Below are 20,331 nucleotides of genomic sequence, written 5' to 3'. Positions count from 1 at the left end.
CATACTAAATCCTGTTGCTGAACGTCTTCTCTTTGGAGCCGATGATTGTGGACATGCACGGTGCACCATGCTTCAGTGTGATGTCTGCTTTTTTCATTGGAAGCCTGTTAGCCTGATCTCTTACCGGGATGACACAAAGCAGACTCGTTCATACAGAGGGGCATTGGCTGAGAATAGTGTCTCCACCGGTCCCCCTGCTAGGCAGTGGTATCATTCTGAGGTGCTGTGCACGCTCACCAACTATCACCCCCTCTGACCTTTCCCACCGCAGAACACCCTGAATGCATTCAGCGGGTTATGCTTCATTCTAGGGCTGCAATGGATCGCCTAGTGGCAAAACCAATGGAAGCACCATTGACCTTCCGCAGAATTCCACTGCTTGTCTGCCTAGAGAAGCGACATCTGCCGAGTGTGCTAGGGACACTCATGACGGCAGAGCTATAGAGTGGTGGGTCCACTTTGCTTTCCACTAGCCAGCAAATACAGAAGGACATCCGAAAGAGGTGTCAGTCTATCTAGCAACATTTGTGGGCTTTCGGCTGGAGGAATTCCTGCGCGAAATGGTGCTATCTCATTTTTGGTGTTTGAAGACATACATATATATATATATATATATATATTTATTTATTTTTTCTCCATAACTACACTTCTCAAATCTGGGGCATCTATCCGAGATGGCCGTGTCACATTATGTGATGTCTCAGGCACCAACGTGATGAGATCGACCTGGCGCTTTAACTTTGTCATTGTAAGTAGTAAGATGTAATTTGGCAGTTGTCATGTTTTTTCATATGCACTACTGCAAACCCCTTTCCTTACTTAGCCCACTCCCTCCTGAAGCTTTTAGGTGTGATGAGGAAGTGTCCTCTCAGCGGGGATGTAGCTCAGTTGTAGAGCGCATGCTTTGCATGTATGAGGACCCGGGGCATTTCCACTTGTTTCTCTTTTTGACTGTCAAATGATCTCTATCCACTAGATGGCCCTTTGAGCACAGTAATCCTCTGGTGGAAATCTTCCCCTGGAAGTCATCTCTTATGGAGAAGCAAAATGCACACTGCTTCAGTGTGACCATGTGGTTTTCCATTCTTGCTCCAGTTTTCCCTGCTCTTTTGCTAGTGCTTCACTCGGCAGAATGTTTTGACCAGAAGAGTTCTCCCTGAAAATTATGTCTGCAGGACAGACACACTGCATACCGAGGGGATGTAGCTCAGTGGTAGAGCACTTGTTTTGCATGTATGAGGCCCCGGGTCCAATCCCTGGCATCTCCAATTGTTTCCCTTTTTTTGACTGTCATATGGTCTCTGTCCACTAGATGGCTCTTTGAGCACGGTAATCCTCTGGTGGAATACTTCCCCTGGAAGTCATCTCTTATGGAGAAGCATAATGCACACTGCTTCAGTGTGACCATGTGCTTTTCCAGTCTTGCTCCCGTTTTCCCTGGTCTTTTGCTAGTGCTTCAGTTGGCAGCATACTTTGACCGGAAGAATTCTCCCAGGAAAAGATGTCTGCAGGACAGACTCACCGCACACCAAGGGGATGTAGCTCAGTGGTAGAGCGCATGCTTCGCATGTATGAGGTCCCGGGTTCAATCCCCGGCACCTCCATTTGCATAAACTTCAGTGTGATTTTGTCCCGGTTATTTTGTATTTCACACTGCAACTCAGGCCATGATTATAGGATCATCGACATTCATATCTATTTGTCTGAGAAAACGCTGGTGCCCGTATCGCAAACCTGCCTGTAATATATCAGTGAGGTTTGCGTCCCTGCCAGTGTCAACATCCTGTATGCCTTCACAATCACTACAAATAGAAATGCACAGAGAGTACCATCACACCACAGTTTTAACTGTGCAGAATCGTGAAAGGATTGGCATTGCCTTGCGTTTCTTTTCAGTCGATTGTTTTGGTTCCGAATGTATAGCTCCACCATTGTACCTTTGTAGCATATGATGGCCAGCTTTAAAAATAATTTGTTTTCACTGGATGTGGCCACAGATGTAACTCTGTTGTCAACCTAAGTTGATCAGGTTCTGTAACTTGTTAGTTTTGAGCTGGAATATCCTACCAGCTCTGCTGCTGGGGCCTATCTCCGGCTTCTAAAAGCAAAAGCCTTGAACATATTGATATTTTTCATTAGTTGATCAGGGGGATTGCAGGGGGGGGCAGCTTTTCTGCATGTTTCTATGGACAACCAGAAACAGGTGGCTCTAAAATGAAGTCCGCCATTTGGAAACTCCAATTCGACAGTTACCATCAGTTCTGGGCGCTGTTAGTCCCAAGCAGCCAGCCAGCATCTGGTAGATTTCATAGGTCCTTGCTGGCAGCGGGGATGTAACTCAGTGGTAGAGCACCTGCTTTGGAAGTATGAGGCCACAGGTTCGATCCCCGGCGTCTCCATATGACATGTTTCTTCAAGTGTGGGCTTTTTCCTGTACATGGGAATTAGGATGATGTGGTCTTTTGCCATACTAAATCCTGTTGCTGAACGTCTTCTCTTTGGAGCCGATGATTGTGGACATGCACGGTGCACCATGCTTCAGTGTGATGTCTGCTTTTTTCATTGGAAGCCTGTTAGCCTGATCTCTTACCGGGATGACACAAAGCAGACTCGTTCAGACAGAGGGGCATTGGCTGAGAATAGTGTCTCCACCGGTCCCCCTGCTAGGCAGTGGTATCATTCTGAGGTGCTGTGCACGCTCACCAACTATCACCCCCTCTGACCTTTCCCACCGCAGAACACCCTGAATGCATTCAGCGGGTTATGCTTCATTCTAGGGCTGCAATGGATCGCCTAGTGGCAAAACCAATGGAAGCACCATTGACCTTCCGCAGAATTCCACTGCTTGTCTGCCTAGAGAAGCGACATCTGCCGAGTGTGCTAGGGACACTCATGACGGCAGAGCTATAGAGTGGTGGGTCCACTTTGCTTTCCACTAGCCAGCAAATACAGAAGGACATCCGAAAGAGGTGTCAGTCTATCTAGCAACATTTGTGGGCTTTCGGCTGGAGGAATTCCTGCGCGAAATGGTGCTATCTCATTTTTGGTGTTTGAAGACATATATATATATATATATATATATTTATTTATTTTTTCTCCATAACTACACTTCTCAAATCTGGGGCATCTATCCGAGATGGCCGTGTCACATTATGTGATGTCTCAGGCACCAACGTGATGAGATCGACCTGGCGCTTTAACTTTGTCATTGTAAGTAGTAAGATGTAATTTGGCAGTTGTCATGTTTTTTCATATGCACTACTGCAAACCCCTTTCCTTACTTAGCCCACTCCCTCCTGAAGCTTTTAGGTGTGATGAGGAAGTGTCCTCTCAGCGGGGATGTAGCTCAGTTGTAGAGCGCATGCTTTGCATGTATGAGGACCCGGGGCATTTCCACTTGTTTCTCTTTTTGACTGTCAAATGATCTCTATCCACTAGATGGCCCTTTGAGCACAGTAATCCTCTGGTGGAAATCTTCCCCTGGAAGTCATCTCTTATGGAGAAGCAAAATGCACACTGCTTCAGTGTGACCATGTGGTTTTCCATTCTTGCTCCAGTTTTCCCTGCTCTTTTGCTAGTGCTTCACTCGGCAGAATGTTTTGACCAGAAGAGTTCTCCCTGAAAATTATGTCTGCAGGACAGACACACTGCATACCGAGGGGATGTAGCTCAGTGGTAGAGCACTTGTTTTGCATGTATGAGGCCCCGGGTCCAATCCCTGGCATCTCCAATTGTTTCCCTTTTTTTGACTGTCATATGGTCTCTGTCCACTAGATGGCTCTTTGAGCACGGTAATCCTCTGGTGGAATACTTCCCCTGGAAGTCATCTCTTATGGAGAAGCATAATGCACACTGCTTCAGTGTGACCATGTGCTTTTCCAGTCTTGCTCCCGTTTTCCCTGGTCTTTTGCTAGTGCTTCAGTTGGCAGCATACTTTGACCGGAAGAATTCTCCCAGGAAAAGATGTCTGCAGGACAGACTCACCGCACACCAAGGGGATGTAGCTCAGTGGTAGAGCGCATGCTTCGCATGTATGAGGTCCCGGGTTCAATCCCCGGCACCTCCATTTGCATAAACTTCAGTGTGATTTTGTCCCGGTTATTTTGTATTTCACACTGCAACTCGGGCCATGATTATAGGATCATCGACATTCATATCTATTTGTCTGAGAAAACGCTGGTGCCCGTATCGCAAACCTGCCTGTAATATATCAGTGAGGTTTGCGTCCCTGCCAGTGTCAACATCCTGTATGCCTTCACAATCACTACAAATAGAAATGCACAGAGAGTACCATCACACCACAGTTTTAACTGTGCAGAATCGTGAAAGGATTGGCATTGCCTTGCGTTTCTTTTCAGTCGATTGTTTTGGTTCCGAATGTATAGCTCCACCATTGTACCTTTGTAGCATATGATGGCCAGCTTTAAAAATAATTTGTTTTCACTGGATGTGGCCACAGATGTACCTCTGTTGTCAACCTAAGTTGATCAGGTTCTGTAACTTGTTAGTTTTGAGCTGGAATATCCTACCAGCTCTGCTGCTGGGGCCTATCTCCGGCTTCTAAAAGCAAAAGCCTTGAACATATTGATATTTTTCATTAGTTGATCAGGGGGATTGCAGGGGGGGGCAGCTTTTCTGCATGTTTCTATGGACAACCAGAAACAGGTGGCTCTAAAATGAAGTCCGCCATTTGGAAACTCCAATTCGACAGTTACCATCAGTTCTGGGCGCTGTTAGTCCCAAGCAGCCAGCCAGCATCTGGTAGATTTCATAGGTCCTTGCTGGCAGCGGGGATGTAACTCAGTGGTAGAGCACCTGCTTTGGAAGTATGAGGCCACAGGTTCGATCCCCGGCGTCTCCATATGACATGTTTCTTCAAGTGTGGGCTTTTTCCTGTACATGGGAATTAGGATGATGTGGTCTTTTGCCATACTAAATCCTGTTGCTGAACGTCTTCTCTTTGGAGCCGATGATTGTGGACATGCACGGTGCACCATGCTTCAGTGTGATGTCTGCTTTTTTCATTGGAAGCCTGTTAGCCTGATCTCTTACCGGGATGACACAAAGCAGACTCGTTCAGACAGAGGGGCATTGGCTGAGAATAGTGTCTCCACCGGTCCCCCTGCTAGGCAGTGGTATCATTCTGAGGTGCTGTGCACGCTCACCAACTATCACCCCCTCTGACCTTTCCCACCGCAGAACACCCTGAATGCATTCAGCGGGTTATGCTTCATTCTAGGGCTGCAATGGATCGCCTAGTGGCAAAACCAATGGAAGCACCATTGACCTTCCGCAGAATTCCACTGCTTGTCTGCCTAGAGAAGCGACATCTGCCGAGTGTGCTAGGGACACTCATGACGGCAGAGCTATAGAGTGGTGGGTCCACTTTGCTTTCCACTAGCCAGCAAATACAGAAGGACATCCGAAAGAGGTGTCAGTCTATCTAGCAACATTTGTGGGCTTTCGGCTGGAGGAATTCCTGCGCGAAATGGTGCTATCTCATTTTTGGTGTTTGAAGACATACATATATATATATATATATATATATTTATTTATTTTTTCTCCATAACTACACTTCTCAAATCTGGGGCATCTATCCGAGATGGCCGTGTCACATTATGTGATGTCTCAGGCACCAACGTGATGAGATCGACCTGGCGCTTTAACTTTGTCATTGTAAGTAGTAAGATGTAATTTGGCAGTTGTCATGTTTTTTCATATGCACTACTGCAAACCCCTTTCCTTACTTAGCCCACTCCCTCCTGAAGCTTTTAGGTGTGATGAGGAAGTGTCCTCTCAGCGGGGATGTAGCTCAGTTGTAGAGCGCATGCTTTGCATGTATGAGGACCCGGGGCATTTCCACTTGTTTCTCTTTTTGACTGTCAAATGATCTCTATCCACTAGATGGCCCTTTGAGCACAGTAATCCTCTGGTGGAAATCTTCCCCTGGAAGTCATCTCTTATGGAGAAGCAAAATGCACACTGCTTCAGTGTGACCATGTGGTTTTCCATTCTTGCTCCAGTTTTCCCTGCTCTTTTGCTAGTGCTTCACTCGGCAGAATGTTTTGACCAGAAGAGTTCTCCCTGAAAATTATGTCTGCAGGACAGACACACTGCATACCGAGGGGATGTAGCTCAGTGGTAGAGCACTTGTTTTGCATGTATGAGGCCCCGGGTCCAATCCCTGGCATCTCCAATTGTTTCCCTTTTTTTGACTGTCATATGGTCTCTGTCCACTAGATGGCTCTTTGAGCACGGTAATCCTCTGGTGGAATACTTCCCCTGGAAGTCATCTCTTATGGAGAAGCATAATGCACACTGCTTCAGTGTGACCATGTGCTTTTCCAGTCTTGCTCCCGTTTTCCCTGGTCTTTTGCTAGTGCTTCAGTTGGCAGCATACTTTGACCGGAAGAATTCTCCCAGGAAAAGATGTCTGCAGGACAGACTCACCGCACACCAAGGGGATGTAGCTCAGTGGTAGAGCGCATGCTTCGCATGTATGAGGTCCCGGGTTCAATCCCCGGCACCTCCATTTGCATAAACTTCAGTGTGATTTTGTCCCGGTTATTTTGTATTTCACACTGCAACTCGGGCCATGATTATAGGATCATCGACATTCATATCTATTTGTCTGAGAAAACGCTGGTGCCCGTATCGCAAACCTGCCTGTAATATATCAGTGAGGTTTGCGTCCCTGCCAGTGTCAACATCCTGTATGCCTTCACAATCACTACAAATAGAAATGCACAGAGAGTACCATCACACCACAGTTTTAACTGTGCAGAATCGTGAAAGGATTGGCATTGCCTTGCGTTTCTTTTCAGTCGATTGTTTTGGTTCCGAATGTATAGCTCCACCATTGTACCTTTGTAGCATATGATGGCCAGCTTTAAAAATAATTTGTTTTCACTGGATGTGGCCACAGATGTACCTCTGTTGTCAACCTAAGTTGATCAGGTTCTGTAACTTGTTAGTTTTGAGCTGGAATATCCTACCAGCTCTGCTGCTGGGGCCTATCTCCGGCTTCTAAAAGCAAAAGCCTTGAACATATTGATATTTTTCATTAGTTGATCAGGGGGATTGCAGGGGGGGGCAGCTTTTCTGCATGTTTCTATGGACAACCAGAAACAGGTGGCTCTAAAATGAAGTCCGCCATTTGGAAACTCCAATTCGACAGTTACCATCAGTTCTGGGCGCTGTTAGTCCCAAGCAGCCAGCCAGCATCTGGTAGATTTCATAGGTCCTTGCTGGCAGCGGGGATGTAACTCAGTGGTAGAGCACCTGCTTTGGAAGTATGAGGCCACAGGTTCGATCCCCGGCGTCTCCATATGACATGTTTCTTCAAGTGTGGGCTTTTTCCTGTACATGGGAATTAGGATGATGTGGTCTTTTGCCATACTAAATCCTGTTGCTGAACGTCTTCTCTTTGGAGCCGATGATTGTGGACATGCACGGTGCACCATGCTTCAGTGTGATGTCTGCTTTTTTCATTGGAAGCCTGTTAGCCTGATCTCTTACCGGGATGACACAAAGCAGACTCGTTCAGACAGAGGGGCATTGGCTGAGAATAGTGTCTCCACCGGTCCCCCTGCTAGGCAGTGGTATCATTCTGAGGTGCTGTGCACGCTCACCAACTATCACCCCCTCTGACCTTTCCCACCGCAGAACACCCTGAATGCATTCAGCGGGTTATGCTTCATTCTAGGGCTGCAATGGATCGCCTAGTGGCAAAACCAATGGAAGCACCATTGACCTTCCGCAGAATTCCACTGCTTGTCTGCCTAGAGAAGCGACATCTGCCGAGTGTGCTAGGGACACTCATGACGGCAGAGCTATAGAGTGGTGGGTCCACTTTGCTTTCCACTAGCCAGCAAATACAGAAGGACATCCGAAAGAGGTGTCAGTCTATCTAGCAACATTTGTGGGCTTTCGGCTGGAGGAATTCCTGCGCGAAATGGTGCTATCTCATTTTTGGTGTTTGAAGACATATATATATATATATATATATATATTTATTTATTTTTTCTCCATAACTACACTTCTCAAATCTGGGGCATCTATCCGAGATGGCCGTGTCACATTATGTGATGTCTCAGGCACCAACGTGATGAGATCGACCTGGCGCTTTAACTTTGTCATTGTAAGTAGTAAGATGTAATTTGGCAGTTGTCATGTTTTTTCATATGCACTACTGCAAACCCCTTTCCTTACTTAGCCCACTCCCTCCTGAAGCTTTTAGGTGTGATGAGGAAGTGTCCTCTCAGCGGGGATGTAGCTCAGTTGTAGAGCGCATGCTTTGCATGTATGAGGACCCGGGGCATTTCCACTTGTTTCTCTTTTTGACTGTCAAATGATCTCTATCCACTAGATGGCCCTTTGAGCACAGTAATCCTCTGGTGGAAATCTTCCCCTGGAAGTCATCTCTTATGGAGAAGCAAAATGCACACTGCTTCAGTGTGACCATGTGGTTTTCCATTCTTGCTCCAGTTTTCCCTGCTCTTTTGCTAGTGCTTCACTCGGCAGAATGTTTTGACCAGAAGAGTTCTCCCTGAAAATTATGTCTGCAGGACAGACACACTGCATACCGAGGGGATGTAGCTCAGTGGTAGAGCACTTGTTTTGCATGTATGAGGCCCCGGGTCCAATCCCTGGCATCTCCAATTGTTTCCCTTTTTTTGACTGTCATATGGTCTCTGTCCACTAGATGGCTCTTTGAGCACGGTAATCCTCTGGTGGAATACTTCCCCTGGAAGTCATCTCTTATGGAGAAGCATAATGCACACTGCTTCAGTGTGACCATGTGCTTTTCCAGTCTTGCTCCCGTTTTCCCTGGTCTTTTGCTAGTGCTTCAGTTGGCAGCATACTTTGACCGGAAGAATTCTCCCAGGAAAAGATGTCTGCAGGACAGACTCACCGCACACCAAGGGGATGTAGCTCAGTGGTAGAGCGCATGCTTCGCATGTATGAGGTCCCGGGTTCAATCCCCGGCACCTCCATTTGCATAAACTTCAGTGTGATTTTGTCCCGGTTATTTTGTATTTCACACTGCAACTCGGGCCATGATTATAGGATCATCGACATTCATATCTATTTGTCTGAGAAAACGCTGGTGCCCGTATCGCAAACCTGCCTGTAATATATCAGTGAGGTTTGCGTCCCTGCCAGTGTCAACATCCTGTATGCCTTCACAATCACTACAAATAGAAATGCACAGAGAGTACCATCACACCACAGTTTTAACTGTGCAGAATCGTGAAAGGATTGGCATTGCCTTGCGTTTCTTTTCAGTCGATTGTTTTGGTTCCGAATGTATAGCTCCACCATTGTACCTTTGTAGCATATGATGGCCAGCTTTAAAAATAATTTGTTTTCACTGGATGTGGCCACAGATGTACCTCTGTTGTCAACCTAAGTTGATCAGGTTCTGTAACTTGTTAGTTTTGAGCTGGAATATCCTACCAGCTCTGCTGCGGGGGCCTATCTCCGGCTTCTAAAAGCAAAAGCCTTGAACATATTGATATTTTTCATTAGTTGATCAGGGGGATTGCAGGGGGGGGCAGCTTTTCTGCATGTTTCTATGGACAACCAGAAACAGGTGGCTCTAAAATGAAGTCCGCCATTTGGAAACTCCAATTCGACAGTTACCATCAGTTCTGGGCGCTGTTAGTCCCAAGCAGCCAGCCAGCATCTGGTAGATTTCATAGGTCCTTGCTGGCAGCGGGGATGTAACTCAGTGGTAGAGCACCTGCTTTGGAAGTATGAGGCCACAGGTTCGATCCCCGGCGTCTCCATATGACATGTTTCTTCAAGTGTGGGCTTTTTCCTGTACATGGGAATTAGGATGATGTGGTCTTTTGCCATACTAAATCCTGTTGCTGAACGTCTTCTCTTTGGAGCCGATGATTGTGGACATGCACGGTGCACCATGCTTCAGTGTGATGTCTGCTTTTTTCATTGGAAGCCTGTTAGCCTGATCTCTTACCGGGATGACACAAAGCAGACTCGTTCAGACAGAGGGGCATTGGCTGAGAATAGTGTCTCCACCGGTCCCCCTGCTAGGCAGTGGTATCATTCTGAGGTGCTGTGCACGCTCACCAACTATCACCCCCTCTGACCTTTCCCACCGCAGAACACCCTGAATGCATTCAGCGGGTTATGCTTCATTCTAGGGCTGCAATGGATCGCCTAGTGGCAAAACCAATGGAAGCACCATTGACCTTCCGCAGAATTCCACTGCTTGTCTGCCTAGAGAAGCGACATCTGCCGAGTGTGCTAGGGACACTCATGACGGCAGAGCTATAGAGTGGTGGGTCCACTTTGCTTTCCACTAGCCAGCAAATACAGAAGGACATCCGAAAGAGGTGTCAGTCTATCTAGCAACATTTGTGGGCTTTCGGCTGGAGGAATTCCTGCGCGAAATGGTGCTATCTCATTTTTGGTGTTTGAAGACATACATATATATATATATATATATATATATTTATTTATTTTTTCTCCATAACTACACTTCTCAAATCTGGGGCATCTATCCGAGATGGCCGTGTCACATTATGTGATGTCTCAGGCACCAACGTGATGAGATCGACCTGGCGCTTTAACTTTGTCATTGTAAGTAGTAAGATGTAATTTGGCAGTTGTCATGTTTTTTCATATGCACTACTGCAAACCCCTTTCCTTACTTAGCCCACTCCCTCCTGAAGCTTTTAGGTGTGATGAGGAAGTGTCCTCTCAGCGGGGATGTAGCTCAGTTGTAGAGCGCATGCTTTGCATGTATGAGGACCCGGGGCATTTCCACTTGTTTCTCTTTTTGACTGTCAAATGATCTCTATCCACTAGATGGCCCTTTGAGCACAGTAATCCTCTGGTGGAAATCTTCCCCTGGAAGTCATCTCTTATGGAGAAGCAAAATGCACACTGCTTCAGTGTGACCATGTGGTTTTCCATTCTTGCTCCAGTTTTCCCTGCTCTTTTGCTAGTGCTTCACTCGGCAGAATGTTTTGACCAGAAGAGTTCTCCCTGAAAATTATGTCTGCAGGACAGACACACTGCATACCGAGGGGATGTAGCTCAGTGGTAGAGCACTTGTTTTGCATGTATGAGGCCCCGGGTCCAATCCCTGGCATCTCCAATTGTTTCCCTTTTTTTGACTGTCATATGGTCTCTGTCCACTAGATGGCTCTTTGAGCACGGTAATCCTCTGGTGGAATACTTCCCCTGGAAGTCATCTCTTATGGAGAAGCATAATGCACACTGCTTCAGTGTGACCATGTGCTTTTCCAGTCTTGCTCCCGTTTTCCCTGGTCTTTTGCTAGTGCTTCAGTTGGCAGCATACTTTGACCGGAAGAATTCTCCCAGGAAAAGATGTCTGCAGGACAGACTCACCGCACACCAAGGGGATGTAGCTCAGTGGTAGAGCGCATGCTTCGCATGTATGAGGTCCCGGGTTCAATCCCCGGCACCTCCATTTGCATAAACTTCAGTGTGATTTTGTCCCGGTTATTTTGTATTTCACACTGCAACTCAGGCCATGATTATAGGATCATCGACATTCATATCTATTTGTCTGAGAAAACGCTGGTGCCCGTATCGCAAACCTGCCTGTAATATATCAGTGAGGTTTGCGTCCCTGCCAGTGTCAACATCCTGTATGCCTTCACAATCACTACAAATAGAAATGCACAGAGAGTACCATCACACCACAGTTTTAACTGTGCAGAATCGTGAAAGGATTGGCATTGCCTTGCGTTTCTTTTCAGTCGATTGTTTTGGTTCCGAATGTATAGCTCCACCATTGTACCTTTGTAGCATATGATGGCCAGCTTTAAAAATAATTTGTTTTCACTGGATGTGGCCACAGATGTAACTCTGTTGTCAACCTAAGTTGATCAGGTTCTGTAACTTGTTAGTTTTGAGCTGGAATATCCTACCAGCTCTGCTGCTGGGGCCTATCTCCGGCTTCTAAAAGCAAAAGCCTTGAACATATTGATATTTTTCATTAGTTGATCAGGGGGATTGCAGGGGGGGGCAGCTTTTCTGCATGTTTCTATGGACAACCAGAAACAGGTGGCTCTAAAATGAAGTCCGCCATTTGGAAACTCCAATTCGACAGTTACCATCAGTTCTGGGCGCTGTTAGTCCCAAGCAGCCAGCCAGCATCTGGTAGATTTCATAGGTCCTTGCTGGCAGCGGGGATGTAACTCAGTGGTAGAGCACCTGCTTTGGAAGTATGAGGCCACAGGTTCGATCCCCGGCGTCTCCATATGACATGTTTCTTCAAGTGTGGGCTTTTTCCTGTACATGGGAATTAGGATGATGTGGTCTTTTGCCATACTAAATCCTGTTGCTGAACGTCTTCTCTTTGGAGCCGATGATTGTGGACATGCACGGTGCACCATGCTTCAGTGTGATGTCTGCTTTTTTCATTGGAAGCCTGTTAGCCTGATCTCTTACCGGGATGACACAAAGCAGACTCGTTCAGACAGAGGGGCATTGGCTGAGAATAGTGTCTCCACCGGTCCCCCTGCTAGGCAGTGGTATCATTCTGAGGTGCTGTGCACGCTCACCAACTATCACCCCCTCTGACCTTTCCCACCGCAGAACACCCTGAATGCATTCAGCGGGTTATGCTTCATTCTAGGGCTGCAATGGATCGCCTAGTGGCAAAACCAATGGAAGCACCATTGACCTTCCGCAGAATTCCACTGCTTGTCTGCCTAGAGAAGCGACATCTGCCGAGTGTGCTAGGGACACTCATGACGGCAGAGCTATAGAGTGGTGGGTCCACTTTGCTTTCCACTAGCCAGCAAATACAGAAGGACATCCGAAAGAGGTGTCAGTCTATCTAGCAACATTTGTGGGCTTTCGGCTGGAGGAATTCCTGCGCGAAATGGTGCTATCTCATTTTTGGTGTTTGAAGACATATATATATATATATATATATATTTATTTATTTTTTCTCCATAACTACACTTCTCAAATCTGGGGCATCTATCCGAGATGGCCGTGTCACATTATGTGATGTCTCAGGCACCAACGTGATGAGATCGACCTGGCGCTTTAACTTTGTCATTGTAAGTAGTAAGATGTAATTTGGCAGTTGTCATGTTTTTTCATATGCACTACTGCAAACCCCTTTCCTTACTTAGCCCACTCCCTCCTGAAGCTTTTAGGTGTGATGAGGAAGTGTCCTCTCAGCGGGGATGTAGCTCAGTTGTAGAGCGCATGCTTTGCATGTATGAGGACCCGGGGCATTTCCACTTGTTTCTCTTTTTGACTGTCAAATGATCTCTATCCACTAGATGGCCCTTTGAGCACAGTAATCCTCTGGTGGAAATCTTCCCCTGGAAGTCATCTCTTATGGAGAAGCAAAATGCACACTGCTTCAGTGTGACCATGTGGTTTTCCATTCTTGCTCCAGTTTTCCCTGCTCTTTTGCTAGTGCTTCACTCGGCAGAATGTTTTGACCAGAAGAGTTCTCCCTGAAAATTATGTCTGCAGGACAGACACACTGCATACCGAGGGGATGTAGCTCAGTGGTAGAGCACTTGTTTTGCATGTATGAGGCCCCGGGTCCAATCCCTGGCATCTCCAATTGTTTCCCTTTTTTTGACTGTCATATGGTCTCTGTCCACTAGATGGCTCTTTGAGCACGGTAATCCTCTGGTGGAATACTTCCCCTGGAAGTCATCTCTTATGGAGAAGCATAATGCACACTGCTTCAGTGTGACCATGTGCTTTTCCAGTCTTGCTCCCGTTTTCCCTGGTCTTTTGCTAGTGCTTCAGTTGGCAGCATACTTTGACCGGAAGAATTCTCCCAGGAAAAGATGTCTGCAGGACAGACTCACCGCACACCAAGGGGATGTAGCTCAGTGGTAGAGCGCATGCTTCGCATGTATGAGGTCCCGGGTTCAATCCCCGGCACCTCCATTTGCATAAACTTCAGTGTGATTTTGTCCCGGTTATTTTGTATTTCACACTGCAACTCGGGCCATGATTATAGGATCATCGACATTCATATCTATTTGTCTGAGAAAACGCTGGTGCCCGTATCGCAAACCTGCCTGTAATATATCAGTGAGGTTTGCGTCCCTGCCAGTGTCAACATCCTGTATGCCTTCACAATCACTACAAATAGAAATGCACAGAGAGTACCATCACACCACAGTTTTAACTGTGCAGAATCGTGAAAGGATTGGCATTGCCTTGCGTTTCTTTTCAGTCGATTGTTTTGGTTCCGAATGTATAGCTCCACCATTGTACCTTTGTAGCATATGATGGCCAGCTTTAAAAATAATTTGTTTTCACTGGATGTGGCCACAGATGTACCTCTGTTGTCAACCTAAGTTGATCAGGTTCTGTAACTTGTTAGTTTTGAGCTGGAATATCCTACCAGCTCTGCTGCTGGGGCCTATCTCCGGCTTCTAAAAGCAAAAGCCTTGAACATATTGATATTTTTCATTAGTTGATCAGGGGGATTGCAGGGGGGGGCAGCTTTTCTGCATGTTTCTATGGACAACCAGAAACAGGTGGCTCTAAAATGAAGTCCGCCATTTGGAAACTCCAATTCGACAGTTACCATCAGTTCTGGGCGCTGTTAGTCCCAAGCAGCCAGCCAGCATCTGGTAGATTTCATAGGTCCTTGCTGGCAGCGGGGATGTAACTCAGTGGTAGAGCACCTGCTTTGGAAGTATGAGGCCACAGGTTCGATCCCCGGCGTCTCCATATGACATGTTTCTTCAAGTGTGGGCTTTTTCCTGTACATGGGAATTAGGATGATGTGGTCTTTTGCCATACTAAATCCTGTTGCTGAACGTCTTCTCTTTGGAGCCGATGATTGTGGACATGCACGGTGCACCATGCTTCAGTGTGATGTCTGCTTTTTTCATTGGAAGCCTGTTAGCCTGATCTCTTACCGGGATGACACAAAGCAGACTCGTTCAGACAGAGGGGCATTGGCTGAGAATAGTGTCTCCACCGGTCCCCCTGCTAGGCAGTGGTATCATTCTGAGGTGCTGTGCACGCTCACCAACTATCACCCCCTCTGACCTTTCCCACCGCAGAACACCCTGAATGCATTCAGCGGGTTATGCTTCATTCTAGGGCTGCAATGGATCGCCTAGTGGCAAAACCAATGGAAGCACCATTGACCTTCCGCAGAATTCCACTGCTTGTCTGCCTAGAGAAGCGACATCTGCCGAGTGTGCTAGGGACACTCATGACGGCAGAGCTATAGAGTGGTGGGTCCACTTTGCTTTCCACTAGCCAGCAAATACAGAAGGACATCCGAAAGAGGTGTCAGTCTATCTAGCAACATTTGTGGGCTTTCGGCTGGAGGAATTCCTGCGCGAAATGGTGCTATCTCATTTTTGGTGTTTGAAGACATACATATATATATATATATATATATATTTATTTATTTTTTCTCCATAACTACACTTCTCAAATCTGGGGCATCTATCCGAGATGGCCGTGTCACATTATGTGATGTCTCAGGCACCAACGTGATGAGATCGACCTGGCGCTTTAACTTTGTCATTGTAAGTAGTAAGATGTAATTTGGCAGTTGTCATGTTTTTTCATATGCACTACTGCAAACCCCTTTCCTTACTTAGCCCACTCCCTCCTGAAGCTTTTAGGTGTGATGAGGAAGTGTCCTCTCAGCGGGGATGTAGCTCAGTTGTAGAGCGCATGCTTTGCATGTATGAGGACCCGGGGCATTTCCACTTGTTTCTCTTTTTGACTGTCAAATGATCTCTATCCACTAGATGGCCCTTTGAGCACAGTAATCCTCTGGTGGAAATCTTCCCCTGGAAGTCATCTCTTATGGAGAAGCAAAATGCACACTGCTTCAGTGTGACCATGTGGTTTTCCATTCTTGCTCCAGTTTTCCCTGCTCTTTTGCTAGTGCTTCACTCGGCAGAATGTTTTGACCAGAAGAGTTCTCCCTGAAAATTATGTCTGCAGGACAGACACACTGCATACCGAGGGGATGTAGCTCAGTGGTAGAGCACTTGTTTTGCATGTATGAGGCCCCGGGTCCAATCCCTGGCATCTCCAATTGTTTCCCTTTTTTTGACTGTCATATGGTCTCTGTCCACTAGATGGCTCTTTGAGCACGGTAATCCTCTGGTGGAATACTTCCCCTGGAAGTCATCTCTTATGGAGAAGCATAATGCACACTGCTTCAGTGTGACCATGTGCTTTTCCAGTCTTGCTCCCGTTTTCCCTGGTCTTTTGCTAGTGCTTCAGTTGGCAGCATACTTTGACCGGAAGAATTCTCCCAGGAAAAGATGTCTGCAGGACAGACTCACCGCACACCAAGGGGATGTAGCTCAGTGGTAGAGCGCATGCTTCGCATGTATGAGGTCCCGGGTTCAATCCCCGGCACCTCCATTTGCATAAACTTCAGTGTGATTTTGTCCCGGTTATTTTGTATTTCACACTGCAACTCGGGCCATGATTATAGGATCATCGACATTCATATCTATTTGTCTGAGAAAACGCTGGTGCCCGTATCGCAAACCTGCCTGTAATATATCAGTGAGGTTTGCGTCCCTGCCAGTGTCAACATCCTGTATGCCTTCACAATCACTACAAATAGAAATGCACAGAGAGTACCATCACACCACAGTTTTAACTGTGCAGAATCGTGAAAGGATTGGCATTGCCTTGCGTTTCTTTTCAGTCGATTGTTTTGGTTCCGAATGTATAGCTCCACCATTGTACCTTTGTAGCATATGATGGCCAGCTTTAAAAATAATTTGTTTTCACTGGATGTGGCCACAGATGTACCTCTGTTGTCAACCTAAGTTGATCAGGTTCTGTAACTTGTTAGTTTTGAGCTGGAATATCCTACCAGCTCTGCTGCTGGGGCCTATCTCCGGCTTCTAAAAGCAAAAGCCTTGAACATATTGATATTTTTCATTAGTTGATCAGGGGGATTGCAGGGGGGGGCAGCTTTTCTGCATGTTTCTATGGACAACCAGAAACAGGTGGCTCTAAAATGAAGTCCGCCATTTGGAAACTCCAATTCGACAGTTACCATCAGTTCTGGGCGCTGTTAGTCCCAAGCAGCCAGCCAGCATCTGGTAGATTTCATAGGTCCTTGCTGGCAGCGGGGATGTAACTCAGTGGTAGAGCACCTGCTTTGGAAGTATGAGGCCACAGGTTCGATCCCCGGCGTCTCCATATGACATGTTTCTTCAAGTGTGGGCTTTTTCCTGTACATGGGAATTAGGATGATGTGGTCTTTTGCCATACTAAATCCTGTTGCTGAACGTCTTCTCTTTGGAGCCGATGATTGTGGACATGCACGGTGCACCATGCTTCAGTGTGATGTCTGCTTTTTTCATTGGAAGCCTGTTAGCCTGATCTCTTACCGGGATGACACAAAGCAGACTCGTTCAGACAGAGGGGCATTGGCTGAGAATAGTGTCTCCACCGGTCCCCCTGCTAGGCAGTGGTATCATTCTGAGGTGCTGTGCACGCTCACCAACTATCACCCCCTCTGACCTTTCCCACCGCAGAACACCCTGAATGCATTCAGCGGGTTATGCTTCATTCTAGGGCTGCAATGGATCGCCTAGTGGCAAAACCAATGGAAGCACCATTGACCTTCCGCAGAATTCCACTGCTTGTCTGCCTAGAGAAGCGACATCTGCCGAGTGTGCTAGGGACACTCATGACGGCAGAGCTATAGAGTGGTGGGTCCACTTTGCTTTCCACTAGCCAGCAAATACAGAAGGACATCCGAAAGAGGTGTCAGTCTATCTAGCAACATTTGTGGGCTTTCGGCTGGAGGAATTCCTGCGCGAAATGGTGCTATCTCATTTTTGGTGTTTGAAGACATATATATATATATATATATATATATTTATTTATTTTTTCTCCATAACTACACTTCTCAAATCTGGGGCATCTATCCGAGATGGCCGTGTCACATTATGTGATGTCTCAGGCACCAACGTGATGAGATCGACCTGGCGCTTTAACTTTGTCATTGTAAGTAGTAAGATGTAATTTGGCAGTTGTCATGTTTTTTCATATGCACTACTGCAAACCCCTTTCCTTACTTAGCCCACTCCCTCCTGAAGCTTTTAGGTGTGATGAGGAAGTGTCCTCTCAGCGGGGATGTAGCTCAGTTGTAGAGCGCATGCTTTGCATGTATGAGGACCCGGGGCATTTCCACTTGTTTCTCTTTTTGACTGTCAAATGATCTCTATCCACTAGATGGCCCTTTGAGCACAGTAATCCTCTGGTGGAAATCTTCCCCTGGAAGTCATCTCTTATGGAGAAGCAAAATGCACACTGCTTCAGTGTGACCATGTGGTTTTCCATTCTTGCTCCAGTTTTCCCTGCTCTTTTGCTAGTGCTTCACTCGGCAGAATGTTTTGACCAGAAGAGTTCTCCCTGAAAATTATGTCTGCAGGACAGACACACTGCATACCGAGGGGATGTAGCTCAGTGGTAGAGCACTTGTTTTGCATGTATGAGGCCCCGGGTCCAATCCCTGGCATCTCCAATTGTTTCCCTTTTTTTGACTGTCATATGGTCTCTGTCCACTAGATGGCTCTTTGAGCACGGTAATCCTCTGGTGGAATACTTCCCCTGGAAGTCATCTCTTATGGAGAAGCATAATGCACACTGCTTCAGTGTGACCATGTGCTTTTCCAGTCTTGCTCCCGTTTTCCCTGGTCTTTTGCTAGTGCTTCAGTTGGCAGCATACTTTGACCGGAAGAATTCTCCCAGGAAAAGATGTCTGCAGGACAGACTCACCGCACACCAAGGGGATGTAGCTCAGTGGTAGAGCGCATGCTTCGCATGTATGAGGTCCCGGGTTCAATCCCCGGCACCTCCATTTGCATAAACTTCAGTGTGATTTTGTCCCGGTTATTTTGTATTTCACACTGCAACTCGGGCCATGATTATAGGATCATCGACATTCATATCTATTTGTCTGAGAAAACGCTGGTGCCCGTATCGCAAACCTGCCTGTAATATATCAGTGAGGTTTGCGTCCCTGCCAGTGTCAACATCCTGTATGCCTTCACAATCACTACAAATAGAAATGCACAGAGAGTACCATCACACCACAGTTTTAACTGTGCAGAATCGTGAAAGGATTGGCATTGCCTTGCGTTTCTTTTCAGTCGATTGTTTTGGTTCCGAATGTATAGCTCCACCATTGTACCTTTGTAGCATATGATGGCCAGCTTTAAAAATAATTTGTTTTCACTGGATGTGGCCACAGATGTACCTCTGTTGTCAACCTAAGTTGATCAGGTTCTGTAACTTGTTAGTTTTGAGCTGGAATATCCTACCAGCTCTGCTGCGGGGGCCTATCTCCGGCTTCTAAAAGCAAAAGCCTTGAACATATTGATATTTTTCATTAGTTGATCAGGGGGATTGCAGGGGGGGGCAGCTTTTCTGCATGTTTCTATGGACAACCAGAAACAGGTGGCTCTAAAATGAAGTCCGCCATTTGGAAACTCCAATTCGACAGTTACCATCAGTTCTGGGCGCTGTTAGTCCCAAGCAGCCAGCCAGCATCTGGTAGATTTCATAGGTCCTTGCTGGCAGCGGGGATGTAACTCAGTGGTAGAGCACCTGCTTTGGAAGTATGAGGCCACAGGTTCGATCCCCGGCGTCTCCATATGACATGTTTCTTCAAGTGTGGGCTTTTTCCTGTACATGGGAATTAGGATGATGTGGTCTTTTGCCATACTAAATCCTGTTGCTGAACGTCTTCTCTTTGGAGCCGATGATTGTGGACATGCACGGTGCACCATGCTTCAGTGTGATGTCTGCTTTTTTCATTGGAAGCCTGTTAGCCTGATCTCTTACCGGGATGACACAAAGCAGACTCGTTCAGACAGAGGGGCATTGGCTGAGAATAGTGTCTCCACCGGTCCCCCTGCTAGGCAGTGGTATCATTCTGAGGTGCTGTGCACGCTCACCAACTATCACCCCCTCTGACCTTTCCCACCGCAGAACACCCTGAATGCATTCAGCGGGTTATGCTTCATTCTAGGGCTGCAATGGATCGCCTAGTGGCAAAACCAATGGAAGCACCATTGACCTTCCGCAGAATTCCACTGCTTGTCTGCCTAGAGAAGCGACATCTGCCGAGTGTGCTAGGGACACTCATGACGGCAGAGCTATAGAGTGGTGGGTCCACTTTGCTTTCCACTAGCCAGCAAATACAGAAGGACATCCGAAAGAGGTGTCAGTCTATCTAGCAACATTTGTGGGCTTTCGGCTGGAGGAATTCCTGCGCGAAATGGTGCTATCTCATTTTTGGTGTTTGAAGACATACATATATATATATATATA

At 46.8% G+C, this 20,331-nt stretch overlaps 8 non-coding genes across 8 annotated transcripts; all 8 read left to right on the top strand.

The window, feature by feature from the left end:
• Positions 1-1,532: 1,532 nt before the first annotated feature.
• Positions 1,533-1,604, top strand: TRNAA-CGC (transfer RNA alanine (anticodon CGC)). Its single transcript has one exon. It is a non-coding gene; the product is annotated as a tRNA-Ala (tRNA).
• Positions 1,605-3,994: 2,390 nt separating this feature from the next.
• Positions 3,995-4,066, top strand: TRNAA-CGC (transfer RNA alanine (anticodon CGC)). The gene has a single exon. It is a non-coding gene; the product is annotated as a tRNA-Ala (tRNA).
• Positions 4,067-6,460: 2,394 nt separating this feature from the next.
• Positions 6,461-6,532, top strand: TRNAA-CGC (transfer RNA alanine (anticodon CGC)). Its single transcript has one exon. It is a non-coding gene; the product is annotated as a tRNA-Ala (tRNA).
• Positions 6,533-8,924: 2,392 nt separating this feature from the next.
• TRNAA-CGC (transfer RNA alanine (anticodon CGC)) lies at positions 8,925-8,996 on the top strand. Its single transcript has one exon. It is a non-coding gene; the product is annotated as a tRNA-Ala (tRNA).
• Positions 8,997-11,392: 2,396 nt separating this feature from the next.
• Positions 11,393-11,464, top strand: TRNAA-CGC (transfer RNA alanine (anticodon CGC)). Its single transcript has one exon. It is a non-coding gene; the product is annotated as a tRNA-Ala (tRNA).
• A 2,390-nt stretch (positions 11,465-13,854) lies between these two features.
• On the top strand, positions 13,855-13,926 carry TRNAA-CGC (transfer RNA alanine (anticodon CGC)). Its single transcript has one exon. It is a non-coding gene; the product is annotated as a tRNA-Ala (tRNA).
• Positions 13,927-16,320: 2,394 nt separating this feature from the next.
• TRNAA-CGC (transfer RNA alanine (anticodon CGC)) lies at positions 16,321-16,392 on the top strand. Its single transcript has one exon. It is a non-coding gene; the product is annotated as a tRNA-Ala (tRNA).
• Positions 16,393-18,784: 2,392 nt separating this feature from the next.
• Positions 18,785-18,856, top strand: TRNAA-CGC (transfer RNA alanine (anticodon CGC)). Its single transcript has one exon. It is a non-coding gene; the product is annotated as a tRNA-Ala (tRNA).
• The last annotated feature ends 1,475 nt before the right edge of the window (positions 18,857-20,331 follow it).

The sequence above is a fragment of the Ambystoma mexicanum genome (assembly GCF_040938575.1).
Source record: "Ambystoma mexicanum isolate Mex_15411 chromosome 12 unlocalized genomic scaffold, UKY_AmexF1_1 Mex_chr12_unloc.1, whole genome shotgun sequence".
NCBI lineage: Eukaryota > Metazoa > Chordata > Amphibia > Caudata > Ambystomatidae > Ambystoma > Ambystoma mexicanum.
Note: the sequence above shows the minus strand (reverse complement) of the source record. Positions and strands in the feature narration are given on the sequence as shown.